We start from the raw sequence: 20367 nt of genomic DNA on the forward strand, positions 1-20367 counted from the left end.
GCATATACATGGTTGCCCCCTGATTTCTCGGGCACATGTTATATTGCAAATCTGCTACCGCCAACATTCACTGCTGCCTCCGACTATCACAAAACCAGAGTTGTGAGAGGCGTGATTAGTAAGGAGGATACTGCCGGTCAGGAAGCGGGAGATTTCTTTTTGGGTTTCCTGCCGTTTTGGGGACCTATGGTTAATAGTAGGAACCTGAGACAACTGACTCGTGTGGTTGAATCCACTGTCAATGTAACGGCTGGTGCCCTTGGTAATTTGACAGCTGAGCTGCAAGCGGATCGCCTCATGACTTTGCAGAACCGCGTGGTTCTAGACGTTATACTTGCAGACCGCGGTGGGGTATGTAAGGTTATCCAATCTAGTTGTTGCATTTTCATACCAGATAACGCTCCAACAGTTTATCAAGCCATCTCCAAACTGCATAAAATATCTGAGTCCATACACGTGGATAAAGGAGATTGGTCACTGGTGGGGTGGTTCTGGGAACTGATATCTGCCTGGGGTTGGAAAGTTCTGATGGTCATTGGAATGATCTTAGCCATCCTTTTCCTGTTCTGTCTGTGCATACAGTGTGCTCCTGTGATATGTGGCCTCTGTGCTACATTATGTGTAAGGAAACCTGTATCGAGGGACGAGCTAAGTAATAGGATGATGCTACAGCAACATCTCCATGACTTCGTGAATATTGACCTAGACTCGGATTGAAATGAGTATAGTTATTGCCTATGTAAGGGCAAAAGGAGGGTCTGTCGTACTTTAGAATTTGGGACCGCGTAGGAGGCAGGGCCCTACCCCTGTCTATCCCGGTATTAGTGAACCGCGAATGGTCAATGCGGTATGTACAAGTGCTTTGTGTAACGTTTTAGCTATGAATGCACTGTGTATACGTTATTATACATCACTACGTGGGTTCCATCTTAGAGCGGTGGCCATCTTATGGTTGCCCTCACATAGGCTACATAGCATGAAGCAAATACGAGCCTTTTAGAGCACATGTGCTTTCCTTTGACTTCTCTGTGACCTGGGCAGCTTGGCTCCGCTGCCCCAGGTCAGTCCGGTCTCACGAGTTCCCCGTCCTCTGGCCACCTGTGATTAGCATCAGGGCTTGACAAACCATAAAGCCTTTACATTAAACACGAGCCTCCAGCTAATCTCTTTCGCACCTGCCTGTTCCTGCTTTATGGCTTGTTTTCCAAACAGGAGATGCTCATGTTTATTGGGGCCTATCGATATCTGATGTGGGATCTGAGCCTTGCTGGGTAAATAATTGCGGGCTGGCTTAACTGGAATGTGGGATGGTCATCATGACTCTGCCTTTTCGTTTGTAATGTATACATGTAATGGCCATATCGTAAACCAAGGAATGTGTGCCTGAAGCAGGATATTTTGTATTTAACCCCTTCAGTGCCCGCCCCTTTCCCCGCCCTGTGCCGGCCGTTGCATTAGCGGGCGGGGTCTATGACGAGCTGGACTCGTCATGGGCACAGCGCAACCGCGGCCCATGACGAGTCCAGCTCGTCATGGGCACTGAAGGGGTTAAGGAGAAGCCGGTTTCTGTGATTTTTAGCAGTCTCCTGAGAACATACACGCTGTTGTACTTCTAGGATACCTGTAATTGGTCTGCAGCCAATAAACTGATCTTTGACTTCACCCAGAAGACTCTGTGTTTCTGTAGGTCTGAAACAGGAAGAACCCCGAAGTCATAGGGTGTGTTCCCCTGCACCGCTGGGCTTAAAATACCCAGTACTTCACCTGTATAAAATAGAACTGTGGCAGTATTTGCAGTGTTCAGCAGGAATCAATTGATATACTGAGATCTTTCCTACTTCAGTTTCCATGCAGAAATCTGGAACCAAAAATCTGAATTTTGCCAGAATTAGACCCATGCAATGTAGGGAAACATACTCGTTAACAGGGACATTCACTAGCATGTCTAGCAAATTAAGCAAACAAAGCAACTTGCATCACTTCAGAATGTTGGTTTTTCATCAGTCTAAAATGTAAAATGTAGTTAGGAGGTTTTACTATGTGAAAAGTCCTGCATTATGTTTAGGAGAAATTAATAGAGCTCTATTGCATGGTACAGTAGCAAATGTAGAACATTTTGTGAAGGTGTGCAGTTTTGTTTAGTTTCTACTGAAGAAGAGTTTATGGAAAATGAAGAGTTGGTTACTGGAGGTGTAGAGGAACAGGAAACATGCATTAGTTTTTGATAACTTTACACAAGAGATTGCAAAGTTTAACACAGTTTCTTCAGAGAAACAGGACTTTTTTTTATATTTGTTGTCAATACACTCACTACAAAAGCCAAACTTGCAATGTTGTTCTGTACTCAAAAAACTGAACAAGTGAATAGAGATAATTGACAAAGGAGGGTAAACGTTCCTTAGAAGGTCATCTTATCAAGAAATTATTTTCCTTTAACAGCACAGCAGCATAACTAATGTTCAATTTCATTGAAGAAGGGAAATCCATTGTCTTGTTTTATGCCTATGCTTCAGGAGTGCTCCAATTTTAGCAAAGATTTACTAAAACTGGAAAAAGAACACATTTTGGAAATTGCAGCAATTGACAAAATGGAACACCAGGGGGTGACAGTACTGCTAAGTGGAAAACAACAAGCAAAATTGGAATCATTGGAGAAATCTGTATCCAGGACTGCAGGATAAGAAAAGCGTTTATGTGTATGCAAAAACTGTAGAGTAATTTTGTGGCATCATTCAAATGTTGAGAAAGGATTAGTAAATGCTGCAATGGATAAAGTGATTGATTTCATTTTCCAAATAGGGATGATGTAGAATACTTAGCCATAACATTTGATCAGATTGATGGTGTGAAGCAGATTGGCCGATGTGTTGTATGTTTCTTGCTTGTAAAGGACTTATATGTCCAGCGGCAGTAGCTCCACTCTCTTTAATGTATGCTGTGACTATCCATAAAGCACAAGGTTTAAGTGTAGACACAGCTTTTATTAATATTGGTGTACTGTATTTAAAGAAGGTATGTAATATGTAGCATTATATATAGTTAGAACATTTTCTGGTTTGTTTTTGGTTTATTTTGATTACAGGAAAGTTAGTGCCGATGCAAGTTGTTTCAGAAAATGCAATCGGTTAAGGAGTGTATACGCTGCTCATTTAGGACAGTATCTCATTTATAAAAAATGGATACACTATCCAAAGCAGAAGCTTACAAAAGAATTGATGGATGTTGTGGCAAAGAATGAAAAGAAGGAGAACAAGGAAGATGCTATGAAAAAAAACTGGAGCATAAGGGAGATATTGTAGGTTCCCAGTTGTCAAATCCTTATGGTGTCAACTGCTATGCCAATGTTGAGCAGAAACCACAGAAGAGATTATGTTCTGTACTATGTGGTTTGCTGCAACGTTTTAATAGTGGTAGAACTGTAATACATTGTGTTCTGGCACTCAAGATCTAGTAGATATATGTAGTGCATCAGCAGGGGCGCAACTAGACCTGAACTTCGGGGGGGGGGGCTAACCGGGGTGGCCAGCATGGCTTGTGGGTTGTGGGGGGTTCTTGCAGCGGGCAGGGGGCTGTTTGCTGTGGGGATTGCACGCGAGGGGAGTCACAAGGGGGTTGCACACTGGAGGTCACGCATGGGGTTTAGTTTTGGGGGAGAGTCGCATGGGGGTGGCTCTCACAGGGATGGGTTGTGCAGGGGGAAGGTCACGCAGGGAGGATGGGTTACATGGGGGTGGGTCACATGGGGCAGTGGGTCACGAAGGGGGTGGTTCACACGGGGGTGGGTCACACGGAGTGGGTTACACGGGGTGGGTCACGTGGGGTGGGGGGTTCTTTCATGCATGGGGTGGATCCTGCAGGGGTAGATCACACGGGGTGGGCCATGTGGGGTGGGTAGCTTGGGGGCTCTCAGCCAGGGGCTGTAGGGTTGGGCATGTTATCCATGCTGGCAGTAATGCAACCCCAATGGAGAAGGGGAGAGTGCACATGACTGGTTCGGCCAACCAAACAGTCATTGTGCACTTGCGAGTGGGCATACCACTCCTCCCCAGCCCTGCTCCCTGAGCAGAGCAGCCTACCCGCCCCCAAAGGAAACGTAACTTAAAGTTATTATCATTTTATATTTCCTTTCCACTGCTCTAAAGCAGTAAGGTGATGCCACTCTGCCATAGCAGAGAAGCCGCCACTAGCTAACACTCCCAGTCAGCGCTGGCCCTAGCATGGGCCGCACATGGTGCAACAGTCTTTTTTGGAGCCCCCTTCCCCATTACCTCCTTCTCCATAAATTACCTCACTAACACTCACCAACAATGCACCTCATCTCTCTATTGCACCTTTCTGAAAACATTTCATTTTTTTAAACGCTACTCATAGTTTACTCACACTCAGTTCTATGATTTGCATGGTACACATTCTTTGTAGCAGGCACATTCGCCCTCTTGGCTGTGTGGGTGGCAAGAATGCACAGTGAGAGATGCAACAGTGTGAGAGTAGGGTAAGAGGAGGGACTGCAGGGTAAGTAAGGTGAACATATGAATTTGGGTGTAGCTGTAAGTGCAGAGTGGGACGATTTAATGCATGGTTAGTGATAGGCTTGTTTGAGTGAGATTGCAGATTGAGCAGTGAGGTGGACATGTGAGTGAAGTGTCACATGAGTGCAGGATTTGTGGTGTGCTTGTGTTACTGCAGGGTGAGGTACAGGGGGAACAGAACAAGTGCATTGTGAGTGCAGAGTGATCACTGTGAGTGCAGGGTGAGCGGGTGAATGGTGTGTTGCATGGTGATCAGTGTGCGTGCATTGCGATCCCTGTGAGTGCAGGGTGAGCATGAAAGTGAAGGACGAGAATGAGGAGTGAGTTGTCTGAGGGTGCATTCCCAGACAGTTGGAGTAACAAAGCATGTAATTGACGACAACATAGGGTTTCAGATATAAGTTAAACTATTGCTATTCTGGCATTATTCAGTGATCAAGGGTGGAGGAAGTAAATAATGTCAACTCAAGATTTTTTTTTAATACTTATCTGTGCATACCGAAAAACAGCAAATATAAAAAAAGGACTTGTGTTCTAGGGCAGCCTAAATCAATCCATCAATCAATCAGGGAATTATAAGCGCACTACTCAGCCGTGAGGGGCTCAAAGCGCTGAGGGAGGGGGGTACGCAGTTTCGTTCAACTGAAGAGCCAGGCCTTGAGAGTCTTCCTGAAAGTGTTCAGGGAGGTGGCTCATCTAATGTCTGCCGGTAACTTGTACCAGGTCTTGGCTGCGATGTGGGTGAAATATCTTCTGCCTGCTCTGGGGATGTGCAGGGTTTCAGCCAGTGTGAGGTTGGACGAGTGCAGGTTTCTTTTAGGTACGTGGAAGTTTATTCTGTCAGTGAGGTACTTGGGTCCGTTGTAGTGTAGGTATTTGTAGGCCTGCGTCAGGGTTTTGTAGATGATTCTCTTGTCCACGGGGAGCCAGTTGAGTGTCCGTAGGTGTTGACTGATGTGTTCATGCCGGGGGATGCTGAGGACGAGTCTGGCCACGGTGTTCTGTATTGTTTGGAGCTTGCGGAGTAGGGATTTGTTGCTGCCGGCGTAGAGTGCATTGCAATAGTCCACTCTGCTGGTGATGAGTGTGTGGGTGGCTGTCTTCCTTGTATACAGGGGATACATTTGAAGGTCTTGCAGAGGATGCGGAGGGCGTTGAAGCAGCTGGAGCTGACGGCGTTGATCTGTCGGTTCATGGCGAGCGAAGAGTCAAGTATGATGCTGAGGGTTTTGGCGTGTTGTGAGGGTGTAGGGGGGCTTCCGAGGGCTGTGGGCCACCAGGTGTTGTCCCATGCTGAAGGGGTGCTTCCAAGGATGAGGACTTCTGTCTTCTCCGCGTTGAGTTTAAGGCAGCTGTTGGTCATCCAGACTGCGACTTCTTGCATTCCTCTTTGGATGTTGACTTTTGCGGTGGCAGGGTCTTTGGTGAGGGAGAGGATGAGCTGGGTGTCATCAGCGTAGGACACGATGTTGAGGCAGTGTTGTCGGACGATGGCTGTAAGGGGGGCCATGTAGATGTTGAAGAGAGTTGGGCTCAGAGATTACCCTTGCGGGACTCCGCAGGTGAGTTCCGTGGGGGCGGAGAGGAAGGGCGGTAGTCTGATCCTTTGGCTTCTTCCGGTGAGAAACGAGTGGATCCAGTCCAGGGCAGTTCCTTGTATGCCGGCGTCGTGTAGTCTGGCAACTAGTTTGCAGTGAGAGATGGTGTTGAAAGCTGCAGACAGGTCAAGGAGGATGAGGGCTGCAGAGTGGCCTTTGTCCAGGAGGGTGCAGATGTTGTCCGTGGCGGTGAGTAGGGCGGTCTCGGTGCTGTGGTTGCTTCGGAATCTGGATTCGGACAGGTCGAGGACGACGTGCTCTTTGATGAATTGTGTCAGTTCCCTGTTGACTGTTTTCCCTGCCACTTTGGCTCTGAAGGGGAGAAGCGAGATGGACCGGTAGTTTTTGAGGTCAGTGGGGTCGGCCGTGGGCTTTTTTTGAGCAGGGGACTGACTTCAGTGCGCTTCCAGTCATCTGGGAAGGTGCCTGTTTTGAAGGTGGTGTTGATGGTGTTTTGCAGTTCAGGTGCAATGGTGTGAGTGGCTCTGTGGTAGATGTGTGGGGGACAGGGGTCGGTGGGGGCCCCTGAGTGGATGCTTTTCATGGTCGTGGTGATGTCCTCGGTCGTGATTGGTGTCCAGCTGGAGATGGTGGGCTTGCTGTTGTCTTGGGGAGGTGGGGGGCTGGCTGTGGCATATTGTGGGAAGTAGATGAAATTGTCGTAGAGTGTTCTGAGCTTGAGGTGGAAGTAGGTTCCAAGTTTGTCGCTGAGGTCTTGGTATGGGGTGACGTCTGTGGCTTCACTGCATGGGTTGGTGAATTCCTGAATAACACTGAAGAGTTCCTTGGAGTTGATGAGGATTTTGTTGTGGATGAAGTTCCTTTTGGTTGTTCTGATTTTGTTGTGGTAGTCCGTCACGGCGTCCTTGTAGGTGGAGTAGTTATCGGTTGTCTTGGTGTTCCTCTAGTTCTTTTACAGGCGTCTGCAGGTGCGCCTGGCTTGTTGGAGGTCGGTGGAGAACCAGGTGGCTTTACTGGGGCGTTGTTTGCCGGGGTTGCGTAGAGAGGTGAGCTAGTCTATGCAATTCGAGATCCAGGTATTTATTCTTCTGGCTGCGGTGTTGGCGTTGAATGCTCCGGTGTTGTTGCTCGTCTGTGACCTTGCTCCAGTTTCTTCATGGTGGGTGGGGCGCTGGTTTTGGTGCCTTGGGTGTATCGATTGTGAAGTGAACATAGTGGTGGTTGGTCCATGGTGGTTGCTTTGTGTGGCGGAAGTGAACGCTGTTGCCTGCAGCGAAGATGGGGTCGAGAGTGTGTCCTGCTCTGTGTGTCGGTGTGGTGACGAGTTGGTTGAGTCCGATGCTGGTGTTCTGCGGAGGAGAAGGTTTCGCTGGAGGTTGTGAGGCGGAGGGTACTTTTGTGGGCGAGGGCGAGGCCTCCTCCCGGAAGGTTGGGGCGGTCCTTCCTCTGGATCTTGTATCCGTCCAGGATGGCGGTGTTGATTTCAGGGGCGGAGGCGGCGTTGGTCCAGGTCTCTTTGAAGAAGGCGATGTTGGGCGAATGATCCATGACTGATCGTTAAAGGGAACAAAGACAGAAAAATTATATTACAAATGAATACATACTTTTTTATTTATAATCCTATTTAGTGTCAAGACGAGGTCTTTGCAGGCTCTTTAAACAACACATGGCAGGCATTTTTTTGGGCCACCCTACTTTATATTCCTTTTCATGAAATGCATTCTCATACTACGGTAGTGATAGTAAAATCGAAATGTAAGGAATAGGCAGAGTGGGGGCCCAGGGGGTACTGGAACATAAAAAAAGCCTAAACCTCGGTAACCAGTCTACAAAGGTGTGTAAATATGCAAGGGGGGGCGCTAGAGGGCGCCAAGCAAGATGGCCGCACTTGCGTTAGGCTTTTGCAGTTCGGGCTGAGATCCGTCACAAATCCTGTTCATCTTGGTCAACTGACGTGCTAGAAGCAAAAATCTCATCATCGGATTAGCGCAGCATCATCCTACGGCCAAAAACAATGACATTCCGGCCTGGGTGACCTTGGAAACCGTCATCCGGCTTCCGTGGCCGCGACTCGCAAAATGGCGGTGGGGCGGGCCGAGTGAGCTAGGCCGAGCGGAGCTGGGGTGAGAAGTTGGACTTGACCGCCTGCGGCCGCCGCATCACGGAGATCGTTTGAGCGGAGTGACCTGCCAGACTCTGTGGGAGGGACCGGAGGAGGCTCCCCCCCTGAACCAGCTCAGGTCCTGCACTCCTGGGAGCGGCCCGCCGTGGCCCCAAGAACATCCGAGACAGGGAGCGGTTGCCGGAGGAGGCGGACCTACTGGAGACCCGGCGGACCTGTGGTGGTGTTGTGTGGGTGAGTGCCTGGTGGGCCCCGGGGCCGGCTTGCCCTCCCAGGCGGCGGCTGCCATGACGCGCACCTGGCACCCACTGCTGCGGCCGGACTGGGACACTGAGGCCAACCCTATGGCTCCTGCTTGGCGGCCGTGCCACCCCGGCTACGCCCGTTAATATCCCTGACCCTATGCTGGAGAGTTTGTGTGGCGACGGCGCGGACTGCCGCACGAAACTACCCGGGCCCCACTGCCAGCCCTCTGCTACCGCCGGTTGGCGGTGAACACACACCGGCTGCATCTCCACCGAGGCCTCCGGGGACTGAGCAGCCTGTACCCATAGGCCCAGATAGACGTCCCTCATACACACTGCACAACGCGGGATCTGGTTCCTCTGCTGTGGCCCTGCCACGCTGCTCCCTCCTGATAGCAGCGGTGCCTTGGGCCTGATTGGTGTGCACTGGGGGCCCTGAGGATAATAGCGCCCTGATTGCTGGCACCCCTGACTGCTGATTTGGAGCACATGGTGCCCGGAGGAAAGGACGCACGACTGGCCCTATCTGTGTTGCAGCGGGCCCGATAGCCCATCAACGCTGCTTGTGGTTGGGGGCCCCAACTGTGGGGGCCGCTGACCAACCTGAGTGTGGGGTGACAACGCTCAAAGATACCGAAGAAGCCATAGTGAAGGGGTGCCAGTCCCACTGGCGTGTCTCTTCCTGTGGGGGGCCCGGTGCCTGTCAGCAGAATCCATTGCCTCATGGGGCAGCAGGGTCAGCCCTTCTGAGACAGCACCCTACGAGGACGCGGGGGCCGCGCCTGCCGCTCTGAGCCTGGCCTTCGCCTCATCGCCCTTACCAATGAAGGACGACTACCCCCTAGCCCTTCTCCTTGCATTGCACTCCATCCCCGAACGCCATGGGGAAGCCCAATGGGTGCCAACCGAAGCTCAACTTTGATGTGCGGAAGGTCACTCGCTCTCAGGCGGAGCAAGAGGAGGACCAGGCAGAGGCCCCGGCCCCCTCTACTGCGGACCTGAAGGGACTTCTACTAATCCTACAGTCCAGCCTGACCTCCATCGAATCAAAGATGGACTTCATGAATGCTAGGCTCGATGGTATCACGCACAGAGTGGACAAGCACGATGACTGACTGGTAGAAGCGGAACGCCGCATTTCGAACCTGGAGGACACCACCATCACCACTGCATCCCGCACGCTGGAAATGGAGCGGGTCCTCAAAGTTATAGCGGCCAAAGATGAGGATTTAGAATCCCGCTCTCGGCGAAACAACCTCCAAATCCTAGGGGTGCCGGAATTGACAGCTACAGGCAGGGTGGAGGACAACGTTGAGCGTCTCCTCATAACGCTGTTCAGCAGGGAAGCCTTTTCACCGGTCCTGGTGGTTGAGCGGGCTCGCTGGTCGCTGGCGGATCGCCCTGTTCCTGGCGCCACACCCCGCCCGATCATAGCCAGGATGCTCAATTACCGCGACCACGAGACGGCCCTTCGCCTCTCCAGGGAACATGGCCAGCTACGCTTTGAGGGGATGAACATCTCTATCTATCCTGACTTTACTATGGTGGAAATTCCTCCCCGTCAAGAAGAGATTGCAACAACTAAATCTGCCCAACGCCATGCTTTTCCCTGCCTGTCTGAAAATCACGACCTAGGAAAGCAATATTTCTTCAACTCCCCGCAGCAAGCGCAAGACTTCCTCAAGACTCTGCCGAAACAGCTTCCGGACCGTTCCTCTCCGCCCTACCTCCCGGACGGAGGCGGCGGCACCTCCGACATTGAATGACCTAGTACCACCTCACTACTGCCATGACCATCGCCGCACGGAAGTCAACCTGGCATAAACCGTATGGGGACTCTTGGACTATCCTGGGTGCTGTGTGCGGCCGCGGTGGGACGGAATGCCCTCTCCAGCTGAATAGTACTGTTGCTTGCCCCCTTGGGCCATGCACTCCCCCAACCCCGCTCATTGCAGAGCTGAGTCCCCGACACGCACAAGTGGCTATCTGCTTACGTCCCACATCTGTGGCCTACACGCTAGTAATGACAACATCCTGTTTCCTCTACCATCTCGTTAATGCCACCAACCAAGCCAAACAAATGATCTAGTAACCGGACTGAGATGATCTTTCATGTGATCGCCCGAACATCCTCGCTAACGCACGGAGACTCTGGTTGCCCTCTGGACTCCACCCATAAGCTGAACCCTTACTATTGTTACTATTGTTGTTATGTTTAATTTGTTTTTTGGAAGTTATGTTGTCATCTAGGCCACTTTTCCCAGTTGGGAACCTGGCGCCAAAGGGTATTCAGGAGGGGGGTGGGATGCAGGCCACGGCAGGATTGGGCTGCCAATGTAGGTGGGGGGAGGGGGGTTCATGCACACCCTTCTAAGAGGAATAGGACCTCATGACAAGCCACATGCCACTGCTCTGTTGAACATCCACACGCTTGACTATTGATGCCGACTCAGACCATGTCCACACTCACGTGTATACAAATTACGCTGCTACCATGACTGACAACCCTAGATCCCCCGCATACCACTTCCTCACCTGGAATGTACAAGGCCTAGGGGAACCCCGCAAAGCCAACACATTTTATCTTACTTAGACCGCCACAATGTCCAGTGCGCAATGCTGCAAGAGACACATTTCAGCCCCACTGCCCCCACCATCTTCGCGTCCCGCTGGGCAAGTTATGCATGTTTTTCTTCTTACTCCTATGCTCGGGGCACGTGTATCCTTATAAAGAAAACTCTTCCCTACACCCCCATAGGCTCCCTCGAAGACAAGCAGGGTCGCTACACCATTCTCTGGGGCAGGTTAGCTGCCCAGTCCTGCACATTTGTATCCTGCTTTGGCCCCAACACTGACGACCCGGAATTCTTCTGGGTGATCTGGGGCAAGATCCTAGATATCGGGTCTACTCACTTGATCTGGGGCGGCGACTTTAATGTTACGATGAATCCCATGCTAGACCGCTCGCACCCACAACCGCACCACTACTCCAACTCACACTCCACCCTCAAACTGATTGTGGCTGATCATGAACTGATAGATGCCAGGCAACATCTGCACCCACAAATTGCGAGAGGGCTCCTGCTATACTATGGCTCGCTCCTCCTGGTCGAGGATAGATGGCTGGCTCGTCACCAAAGGCCTTATCCACTGGCTAACGCACGCTTCCCTTCTCCCCCTCATGTATTCTGACCACTCTCCAGTGCTTATCACTCTTACCCCCCCACATGATGACTCGCCTTTCTTAACCTGGCGCCTCAACCCGCTGTCCCTGATTGACCCAGTGTTTAAACAGGAACTAGAACAGGAGATCACTGATTTCTTCCATCGGAATGATAACTCAGTGGCGCAATACTCCACATTATGGGAAGCTTTTAAGGTTACTATACGGGGCCTGTGCATTGCAAAGAGTGGGGGAATTTTACGAGATATCCGATCCACCCTGCGTAGATTGGAGCCAGAACTCAAAACTACGGAAGCCGAACTACAAAGTGCCCCTACCCCTGAGCTACAGTCCTGGCTGTGAAGTTTGCTCACTGAGTACCAGGAGACAGCTAAAAGTGAGTGTAGATCTAGAGGAAAATACCACAAGGCGCACCAGTATGGGGAGGGAGACAGACCGGGGAAGGTGCTGGCATCCCTAATTCGCCCGCCACAATTCTCAAACATAGTCCTTGAAATTGAAAGTGAAGATGGCCAATTACACAGAAAAAGTGTTAAGACCCAGCTGATCTGTCTAGTGTGGGGCGGTAAACAACCCAGACTAACCTGGAACGTCCTCACGTGACCCTTTGCTGCCAGAGGATTTGAAGTCCCTGACGTGGAACTCTATTTCACATGCGCCCAAGCTCACTTTGCAGCTTATTGGATGCACCCCCCCTTACATGCCTCAATTAGCTATAGAAGATGGGTACATGACCCCCACACACTGTGCGGCATACCTCAGCACCCCTGCGGTCCCCAGGCACCTTGCCTCCACCACAGTGCAATGCACCACCAGCGCTTGGCGAGATCTGGCCCACAGAATCCACTGCCCCCTGCTCTATTCGTCCTTGGCACCTCTACAGGGATGCCATGACCTCCCGGTCATGCAGGAAGGAGGCTGCCGCCGCATGCTACACAAGCTGTCCTGTCTCAATTGGGGACAACTGTACACACACGGGAAGTTTTGCACCAGCGAGGAATTCTTCGGCACCACCTCCCCCACCCCCCTGGAGAGATTCCATTACATGAGGCTTAGGCAGGGCATGCGGTCTCTCACCCAATGCTTTCCATTTGAGCCCCCATCATGTTTCCTCTACACGTTCTCTTACAACACACCATTCCTGCGCATGTGGTATCTCTGCTTTATCGTACCATCTAGAAAGAACGGGAGAGAGACCCCGCTCCATCCAAGGGCCGATGGGAAGAAGAACTGGGGCATCCTCTTACTAACGAACAATGGTCCTTCTGATGCCGCCAGACTGGTGATGTCTCCTCCAAGAGTAGGTTACGCCTAAATACATTACAAATACATTCACCAACTATACTATACACCAGCTCGCCTACACCGCTTACACTTGTTGCAAGACAGCGATTTATGTGATAGATGCGGAACAGTGAGCGCAGACTTTGGCCATTTTGCCTGGGACTGTCCGCCTGTTCAGGATTATTGGAGAGAGGCCCTCCATGCCCTAGATAAAATTATAGGCATACTTGTGCCCGCTGACCCTCTCACCGCCCTTCTGGGATATACTAACCCACTGCCTGCCAAGGTGCGGAGATATGCTTCCATGGCTCTCCTTTTAGCTAAACAACGAGTCAACTGCAGGTTGGGCAGAGGCCATGCCCCTAAGTTCAAGGACTGGCTGACTGACCTCATATATTGCCAGGAGCAGCTGCGCACTTACGCCGAACTCTTACCACCCTCCTCTTGCCCACGAGATATTTGGGCTCCTCTCCAGACATACCTCCTGGAACACACCATCACCACTGACACTGGCCTCGACCCCATCAGGGTGGGGAGGCTACATGGGACATGGGGGGGAATTGAGGGATGGGGCTTCCCAAAAAGGCCGAGGTGCATCGACTGGAATGTATATACTGTGGACTTGGCGATACCTGGACGTAGTAGACGAGTGGTGGCGAGGGCATTATGTTCGATTGGCTCAATTGTTAGACTGTACCTGTTCGGGACCCTTGTTTGATACCAATCATAATATTCGCCCACCTGACATGGCCGGCCCGATGTGGTTGTAGGCAGCTTGCTGTGTTCCTTCCTTCAACTGCCAAAGTCAAAGAACGTGTCATATCACAATGCCGGCCCACTGGGCTGTAGGCACTATGCTGTGTCAGAACTGAATGGTGTCAATAAAAGTCTTAAAAACTATTTTTTAAAAGGTATGTAAATATGCAAATGGTGCCCGGAATAAGACTCTAGACATTGCCCAGTCGAGCCCACAACAGCAGCCCAGGCTGAGACACATGACCGGAGGGGCTGAAGCCCTTTCAGCCCAAAGGGCATGGCACACCTGTATATCAGTAGTACTTACAACCGTCAACAAGATGCTCAGGAATTTTTAATGGTCATCCTTGGTGTTTTAGAAGAAGAAGTAGTAATTATCGATGACTTATTTGGACTGAATTACACATGGAACCATGAGTATGGAGATTTCTACTTTTCATCTACCACTTAAATCAATTCTGAGAGATGTCTGTACTTAACATTGCCTTATTCCAAAAGTGTGTCCTTTGACAGAGTGATCAAAAAGGCTGACCAATATATGACCCTCATGAATTGTACATCAGATGGTATGTCTACATTGCATATACAGAGAGGTGGGAAATACATTATATTATTGGTACAATAATGCAGAGCAGATGGATCTAAATTGGAGACTGAAATTAGAAGCTTCAAAGCTGGACAGATTTCAGTTGCTGGAAGAACTTATACTACTTTGGCTTTCATCTTTGACGAAGGACTTGATGTAACATTTGGACACTATACTGTCTATTTAAAGAGTGAAACCAAATAGACAAAAACTGCCTATCAAACTTCAAAATCCCTACCTCTTGTTTCTTCAACCAGAGTTCTAAGTTGGATTACTGATTTAAAAAAAAGTGGTGTATGGTATTTCTTCTACGTGGATTTTTAATGTTTAAGACATCATTCGACCTACCAGGGGTGATGTTTTCAAAAGGATCTCCAAAATCCAAGTGTGCTTTATATCTATTAGTAGTATTGTACCAGTTATAATACTAAAACAGGTAATTTTATCATATGTTGTTTTAGATTAGTTCAGTAACTGTGGGTAAAACAATTGATTACATAATTATAGTGAGTGTTATGGATAGTGTTACTTATTTGTAGTGATATACTGTGCAGTTTATTTTCCTACACTCTATGCAATTGTTTTTTACCCTCTGTTAATCTTTATACAGTACAACGTTTATGATGTACACATGTAAAAGCTGAGAACAGAAAAAAGGGACAATTAAATATAAAATGATATATTGTTACAGCATAAGCAATATGTACTGTGTTTCTAGAATTTTGTAAATATAATACTAACTTATATTAATGTTCTTTTCAACAGAGGTTGGAGTTATATGTCTTTAGATGTCTCAACATACTCCTAGTGCCCTACAAATTTTTCTAAGACATACTCCCAGAGAGGGTCTTGATGCATAAAGAGTGCTTCAAATGCTTTGCCGCCATGTTCTTTTGCCTGGAGGGGATGAGAAAAACTCCTATGCAATTAATTGCCACTTTGCCAAGGGTGCTCCTCTGAAGAACTGTGTTCAACAGGGTGTGGCTGCTGATCCTCTCTGCTAGCAAATTCCATTTGATTTCCAAATGATTAAACAAAACACATGTTTTTTATTTAGCAGAAGAAAACAGGAGTCTCTGAACTGAGAACATGTTTATTTTTCTGCAATCTTTTTGATAGTTTTTTCCCCATTGTTCAAGGATGAATCTTTATACAGTACATTATTTATGATGTACAAGTAGAAAAGCTGAGAACAGTAAAAAGGCAAAAAGGATATGCTTTACTTTATGTGAAATACTACTACTGCATAAAAAATTCTACTGTTTTGTTTATAATATGAATGTATGCATTGCTGAAACTTAACTTTTATTGTGTAATTTTGTAAGATAATATAATAACTAACTTATATGTATGCTCTTTTTCTTTTTAAGCATATAAATGATGCCATCTATTGGAGTAAAGTAATTTCCTAATTACCTTTTTCTGTGTAGTTCAACAAACTTTGTCAAGGTACACACCAAGAGAGAGCCTGATCCAGCCACTTAAACATCAGACACACACCTATACAATCACAGACATACCCAGTCACCCTTCCATGTAAACACTGACATACCTAATTACTCACCCACACAGTTATAAACACTTCCACTGACTCATCCAAACAGTCACTCATACAGCCACTCAGCCTATATAGCTGCTTAGAGAGCCAGACCATCACCAGTATAGCTAGTGACACCCACACTCAGTCTCTCATCCAGTCACTGACACAGCCACTCACTACTCCATATAGGTACTCATACACCCACTCATTCACCTACCCAGTCACTCACCCATACAGGCACTCGTGTACCCACTCACTTACCCATGCAGTCACTTTTACATCCAATCAGTTACCCATACAATCACTAACACACCCAGTCACTCACCCATACAATTACAGACACATCCACTCACTCACCCAAACAGTCACTTACATACCCACTCAGTCACCTGTAAAGATACTAACACAGCCAGTCAGTCGTCAATACAGCTAGTGACACACACTTTTAGTCTCTAATAAAGTCAGTAGCTTATGCAGTCACTCACTCATACAGGCACTAACACATCCACTCACTCACACAGGCACTCACACACCCACTCAATCACCCATACAGTACAGTCCCTCAGACATCCACCTATTCATCTATGTAATCACTAACACACCTAGTCATGCTCCCATGTAAACACTGACAAACCCAATCACTCACCCATACAGCCACTAACACACCCACTCACTCATTCATACAGACACTCATACACCCACTCAGTCACCCACACAATCACTAGCACGGCCAGAAACTCTCCCATGTAACCACTGACTCACCTAATCACTGACCCATAAAGACACTCACATAACCATTCACTCACCTCATCCACTTATGCACCCTCTCATTCACTATTTACAGCCACTGGTACACTCACTCACTTAACTGTACACTCACACACAAAACCATAAACCACTCATACAACCAGTCAGACACTCAGACATCCACTCATACACCTACTCAATCACCCTTACAGCAGTTAATACATCCACTTACTCACTCATTCAGGCACTCACACACCTATTTACTTACCTACACAAACACTCACACACTCATTCATGGACCCATACAGCCACAGGTACACCCACTCTCTAACACGCTCACCCACACACCCACTCACTCAAACAATTACACATGCAGTTACTCACTCATGCATCCACTCACTCACTAGTACAGAAACCTTTGTTTTGTAACTTTTTTTTTTTTTTTTTTACAAATAAAATTGTTACTGCAAAATGCATTAACTAAAAAAACTCAAAACTGGGGATTCAAGTGTCATTTTAGAAAAAATAATAATACATGGTGTTTTGATGCCTCCAGAACTGTTGCAACTGATTGTTCCCCAACAATGAAGACTTTTTTGCAGTCCAAGCAAAATGTGATGATTCTTAGCAGCTCAGGGACTGCTCAGGGAGATGTTGCCCAACCTCGATAGGTAAAGGGTCCCCTGGTGCAATGGGTGTTGCACCTGATGTTGATGCATCTGGTCAAGTGCTTGGAATGGCATGTATTGAGGTGGCTCAGCATACTTGTTGTGCCACACAAATATTTATTTGACGTACCCCTGGAGAGGGTCTTATCACACAAAGAGCACTCCATATGCTTTGCCAGCATTTTCTTTTCTTCGCAAGAAATGGCGAAAACTCCCCACGCAAATGATTGGCGCTTCATCGGGGGTTCTTCTCTGATAAATTCTCCTCCACAGGATGGGGCTCCTGTTCTCCACTGCCACCAGATACCATTTAATTTTTAAAAAGAAAGCCAAAAAACTCCAAAATGATTTTCCAATATTGGAAAACAGCAATTGCAGGAATATAAATCCCAAAACTGAGCACTGAAAGTGTATAGAAAAGAAAACTTGGTGGCGACTTCCATTCTAGAATAATGAAAAGTGTCTTGTCCAATGAAATCCCTTTCTTTTGTAGGCATGTGATATTCACGAATGCCGATGTCATCACAAACGGTGAGATGTTCATGAAAACAAGAAATGATATAAACAGTGTTGAACCATAAAATTACTTATAAAAATCTCACTTTGTATGTTATATGAGTAAACGACTGACCAAACATTAATTACAATATGTGTATATATGTTTTTTACACCTTCTAAAAATCACGCTTATTTCACGAATTACCACGGAACTGGAACATATGTATCAAAACTTCTCATGATGAACTCGCGAATAATAAAAAAAAATAGAAAGAAAAAGAAAAGCCGTCTAGGCACATCTGTTTCTTCCAATCTAGAATATTTCAGTAACAATTAACTGATTCTAAACCTATTGGGTTTGGTGATGGCAAAGTAAGTGTGTTTTATGCAGAAAGTAATGTATCAAAAAAGGAGGAAATGAGAGGATATGCTAGGTGCGTACTCCACAACAAGCACTACATCACAAAAAAAGAGCCTATCCATGTTAAGGAGACTAACCCTCCACTGGCGAAAACAGAGTTTTCTTGTAAAACTCTCACCCACCAGGGTTTTCTTTTGGTGGGCTGCTTCATCATCGCGTCCATCCTGTTCCGCTACAGAGCGGGCGTGCTGTGACCTACAGACTATGCGGGTGCAATTAAGTAACTATGCAATGATAAAGGAGATGGTGTTAAAAAATAGGAGTGTAGGGGGGTTCTGTCCTGGAGTAATCTAAAAAAGGCAAGTAGGTGTATCCTATTTATTCTAGCCTCCAGTCAGTATGTGATGTGTTTTTTCATATTATATGTGTTTGTTTTAAGTGCTTTTGAAATTATATTCTGAGACCACAGATTGTTTAATTATAAAGCTCCATTTGAGCTACATTAGCTGTGTCCACCCCAATATGATTTTATCTCATATTTTTTTATCACTTGGAGGTGCTCAGTACGACAAGATTGATATTGCTGAACATAAAGGAAGATACATGCATACGGCCACAGGGTTGTAAAGTCTAACTCTCCATTTATATCTCCACAGAAATGCAGACAGTGATTGCAAAATAGGTGGTAAATGTATATGCACTGTTTTTTTTAGCATGCAATGAGTGTGCGTACAGTGTAAAAAAGCAGGAGTGGTAACAGGGAATTAGTTTCCCTAGGTCCTGATGAAAAGCCAATAGGGGTATGGCTTGAAACATGTTGACCTTTTAGGAAAACAGGTAAATAACATCCTCATCTCCTATTTCCCCCTTTTTAATCATACTGAGTGGAATAAATGTGTTACACCTAACCGCCAGGAGTTTTTCAGATATACTCTGGCACAGAACCCTCCACTCCTGTTTTTTAACACCATCTTCTTTATCATTGCATAATCACGTAAGTGCTCCTGCATTGTCCGTATGTCGCAGCATGCCCCGCTTTGTAACTTAATGGAAAGGACCCAGTGATGAAGCACGCCGCCATGGGGTAACCCTGGCGGGTGAGGGTTTTACAAGAAAACTCTATTTTCTCCAGTGGAGGGCTAGTCTCCTTAACATAGCTGTGCTCTCAGTTTGTGATGTTATGCAAAAATTCAACACTAAAACATTATTCCAAATGGTAGGATCAATGTGAATACATCAGTCATCTATCAGAGTGCAAATTGTAGTGACTGTGACAAGTGCATTGTTTCTTGTCCTCTTCGGGTGAGAGGAGAATAACTGGTTCACCTTTAATATTTTTACAAGTATGCAAATATTGAGAACACATTTGTCCCTGCTCTATCTCCCTTAGTACCAAGAAAACCTCTTCCCACTTTTTCGCATGGTGACATACAACTAAACAAACACCTGCTGAGCACATTTTCTTTTTTTCTATGTGCATTTGATGCCAAAGAACATGATGACATCTCCATTGAACAAAGATGCAGTTAGTTTATGTAGATGAGATTATGTACACTTGTTTGAGAGCAAAACACCTCTTTGTACTCTTGTTGTCTTCTCTATAGGAAAATTCATTTTACCACACAATTCAGGATAAAGATGCATGAAGAAAAATCACATTGCCAAAACGCAAAACCAGGTCACTGGAGACATTTCATCCTGATCCATTGCAGAGCTGTACTGTAGAATATGCACTACACATTTACCCAGCCAGATTAACCAGTCGAAAGTACTCCAGTTGGGTACATGTTTTGTGCAAAAGTGTAAACTCTCCTTGAATAAAGGAACAGTTAAGCGTTCATTCTCCTCCAATCACTCACAGAGCTACAAATATACCCAATCAAACCCTGAGGCAACCACATATAAACCCATTCTTCCACTGTAACATCCACTCATAGATCCACACAGCTACTCATAAATGTATTCAGCTGCCCATAGAGCCACTCTGAAATGTTACAGGCTATAGTTAGTAACTAAAAATAAATAAAAAACGTCTAGAAAATAGATTATTGGAAATTCACGGAAAAAAAGAGGGGTTACAGGGACATTATAGTTAGGATATATGCAATAGAAAAATCATAGAAATTCACTGAAAAAAACAAAGGTTATAGCTGTATGGGTGAGAGTGTGGCTGTGTGAGTGGCTCTAGGGTTTACAAGTGGGTGTGTGAGTAGTTGCATGGGTGAGTGAGTGGTTGTGTGAGAGGCTGTATGAGTGAGTGAATGGATGTGTGCGTGCATCTATGAATG

The sequence above is a fragment of the Triturus cristatus genome, chromosome 5_1, assembly GCF_964204655.1.
Source record: "Triturus cristatus chromosome 5_1, aTriCri1.1, whole genome shotgun sequence".
NCBI classification, from domain to species: domain Eukaryota; kingdom Metazoa; phylum Chordata; class Amphibia; order Caudata; family Salamandridae; genus Triturus; species Triturus cristatus.